Consider the following 3,800-nt stretch of genomic DNA (forward strand, 5'->3'; position numbering starts at 1 on the left):
GTGCAGAGGTGGTGTGCACGGAGGTGGTGCGCACGGAGGCGGTGTGCACAGAGGGTGTGCACAGAGGCGGTGTGCACAGAGGCGGTGTGCACAGAGGCAGTGTGCACAGAGGTGGTGTGCACAGAGGCGGTGTGCAGTGTCCACGGAGGCGGTGTGCACAGAGGCGGTGTGCACGGAGGCGGTGTGCACAGAGGTGGTGTGCACAGAGGCGGTGTGCACAGAGGTGGTGTGCACAGAGGCAGTGTGCACAGAGGCGGTGTGCACAGAGGTGGTGTGCACAGAGGCGGTGTGCACGGAGGCGGTGTGCACGGAGGTGGTGTGCAGTGTGCACAGAGGCGGTGTGCACGGAGGCGGTGTGCACAGAGGCGGTGTGCACGGAGGCGGTGTGCACGGAGGCGGTGTGCAGAGGTGGTGTGCACGGAGGTGGTGTGCACGGAGGCGGTGTGCACGGAGGCGGTATGCACAGAGGCGGTGTGCAGAGGTGGTGTGCACGGAGGCGGTGTGCACGGAGGCGGTGTGCACGGAGGCGGTGTGCACAGAGGCGGTGTGCACGGAGGCGGTGTGCACAGAGGCGGTGTGCACGGAGGTGGTGTGCACAGAGGCAGTGTGCACAGAGGTGGTGTGCAGTGTGCACAGAGGCGGTGTGCACGGAGGCGGTGTGCACGGAGGCGGTGTGCACGGAGGCGGTGTGCAGAGGTGGTGTGCACGGAGGCGGTGTGCACGGAGGCGGTGTGCACGGAGGTGGTGTGCAGAGGTGGTGTGCACGGAGGCGGTGTGCACAGAGGCGGTGTACAGTGTGCACAGAGGTGGTGTGCACAGAGGCGGTGTGCAGTGTGCACAGAAGTGGTGTGCACAGAGGCGGGGTGCAGTGTGCACAAAGGTGGTGTGCACAGAAGCGGTTTGCACGGAGGCGGTGTGCACGGAGGCAGTGTGCACGGAGGCGGTGTGCACGGAGGCGGTGTACAGTGTGCACAGAGGTGGTGTGCACAGAGGCGGTGTGCAGTGTGCACAGAAGTGGTGTGCACAGAGGCGGGGTACAGTGTGCACAGAGGTGGTGTGCACGGAGGCGGTGTGCACGGAGGTGGTGTGCATGGAGGTGGTGTGCACAGAGGCGGTGTGCACGGAGGCAGTGTGCACGGAGGCGGGGGGCGGTGTGCACGGAGGCGGTGTGCAGTGTGCACAGAGGTGGTGTGCACGGAGGCGGTGTGCACGGAGGCGGTGTGCAGTGTGCACGGAGGCGGTGTGCACGGAGGCGGTGTGCACAGAGGTGGTGTGCACGGAGGCGGTGTGCACGGAGGCGGTGTGCAGTGTGCACAGAGGCAGTGTGCACAGAGGCGGTGTGCACAGAGGTGGTGTGCACGGAGGTGGTGTGCACAGAGGCGGTGTGCACAGAGGTGGTGTGCATGGAGGTGGTGTGCACAGAGGCAGTGTGCACAGAGGCAGTGTGCACGGAGGCGGTGTGCACGGAGGCGGTGTGCACGGAGGCGGTGTGGGTCCCACCCAGTGGCCAATGGCACTGGGCAGACGGTGAGGAGGTTGGTGATCCCACAGCCCTGGGTCAGTGGTCAGCCCGCACCATCTCTTCGTTCTGCACACCTGGCCTGGCTTGTGTGTCCAAGGGTGCATGGGTGCCAGCAAGGCCCCTTGGGTGCCAGTGGAGACTGGGATCTGCTCTGGTAACACAGAGTGAAGCCACTTCAGAGTCCACTGATGGTGACCCAGCGGATGCAGCCCAGTGTCCAAGCCGTGGGATAGTGCGCAGCCTCAGAGAGGAAGCGGCCTGGCAGACCCCATGGGCATCACGCGGTTGTGAAGGCCAGCCTTCGGTGAGCGTCTGCACAGGTCTGCACAGGGGCTGCAGGGGCAGGCGGTGGGCTGTGGGAGAAGGCTGTGTAACTGACCATGCAGAGCCGAGCGTCCACTTCAGTGGCATGCCAGTCAGTTCAACGGAGTGCTGGGCAAAGGGAAAGAAGCCGGGTGGCAGCCACACCCGGTCCACCCAGCCTGGCCCGCACTGCGCGCGGGCACCTCCTGCGGGCAGCGGTGTCTGGAGCAGCTGAGGGTGCTTCATTGCTCACGTGGGGTCCCTCGACACCCCCTTCCCCATGGAGCCCCCGTCTAGTCGGGGCAGAAGGTGGACAGGCAGGCTCAGAGGGTTCATGCTGTGTGAGCAGGCCACGAAGGCCCAGCTGGGTCCAACGAGCTGTGTGGGACGTGTCCCCGGCCGCCGGGGGTGTAGACATGGCTCAGCACCTCTCCCTCCCTGCCCTCTGCCTGGCCACCAGCCGCCAGCCCAGCACAAGCCTGGGAAGTGGCCATGGCTCCCGAATGGTGGTCTGTCTCCTCCGTGGGAGGCAGGCCTCGGGACCTGGGCACCTCCAGCCCTGGGACACCCCAGAAGAGGCTGCTACCACTGAGCGAGGCAGAGGGGCAGCCAGAGAGAGTCGGGGTGCCGAGGGGAGCCGAGGGGAGCCCTGCCCCGCGGGCCCCCACCCCGGGGAGCCGAGGGGAGCCCTGCCCCGCGGGCCCCCACCCCGGGGAGCCGAGGGGAGCCCTGCCCCGCGGGCCCCCACCCCCCACCTCTCGCCCGGCCAGAAGTGGGTAGAGATATATTCATTATATTTCTCCCCCTAATGGGCTGCTTACTTTATGATGTGGGGACACAAAAGTAAGTTTTAAAATCAATTATACAATTACATATGTAGTAATAACAGAGCACACAGCTAATCTCGGCTGGGTCAGGACAGCAACCTTCCAATAATGCAGGTTTCATTAGGGAAGGGTTGTTATTGCCAAGAATTACAGAAATAACGGGAGTGGGTGTCTTCAGCGGGAAGTAACAAATGAGGCAGCTGCGGAGATAAGGCGCGGAGCCCGCTGCTGGGAGCTGCGGCGGCTGCGTACATGGAGGTCACTCGCGCTGGGGGAACGAGAATTAATTTCAGATGCTGCCAGTGGCAGGCAGACGGACGGGCTCCTGACGGGGCTGCGGGCCGCGCCTGGCAGGGTCGGGGGGCAGCGGGGGTGGACAGCCCCCGTGGTGCCCGCACCATGGCCACCGCGCTGTGCTGGACACTCGCGGCCTGACCTGACCCAGACCAGAGACGCAGACCGCCGACCCCGGGTGAGACCACGCAGCCCAGAGCCCAGCCCAGGGCTGGCGCCCGCCTTGGGCCCAGCCTGGCCGTCACTGGCCACAGGGGTGGGGAGCAGCCGGGGAGGGGAGGGGCTGACGGCGGACACCACAAGGAGGCGCTCCCCACAGGGTCACGAGGCTGGCCGGGGCCAGCAGGAGCAGCCTGCTCTGGCCGGCTCAGGGCCTTGGCTGGAGAGGCCTCCCAGGCCTGGGACTGGGTCTGCTGGCCAGAGCCAGACAGTGCCCAGAAGGTTTCAAGGCCAGAGAGAGGCATGGGGGAGCACAGAGAGGCAGAGCGGAGCACCGAGGAGCACAGAGGAGCACAGAAGAGCACGGAGGAGCACAGAGGAGCACGGGGGAGCACAGGGGAGCACAGAGGAGCACCGAGGAGCACAGAGGAGCACAGAGGAGCACAGGGGAGCACGGAGGAGCACGGGGGAGCACAGAGGAGCACGGAGGAGCACGGGGGAGCACAGAGGAGCACGGAGGAGCACGGGGGAGCACAGAGGAGCACGGGGGAGCACGGAGGAGCACAGAGGAGCACCGAGGAGCACAGAGGAGCACGGAGGAGCACGGGGGAGCACAGAGGAGCACGGAGGAGCACGGGGGAGCACAGAGGAGCACCGAGGAGCACAGAGGAGCACAGAAGAGCACGGAGGAGCAC

This window comes from Dipodomys ordii, unplaced genomic scaffold (assembly GCF_000151885.1).
Source record: "Dipodomys ordii isolate 6190 unplaced genomic scaffold, Dord_2.0 Scaffold71, whole genome shotgun sequence".
Lineage (NCBI taxonomy): Eukaryota > Metazoa > Chordata > Mammalia > Rodentia > Heteromyidae > Dipodomys > Dipodomys ordii.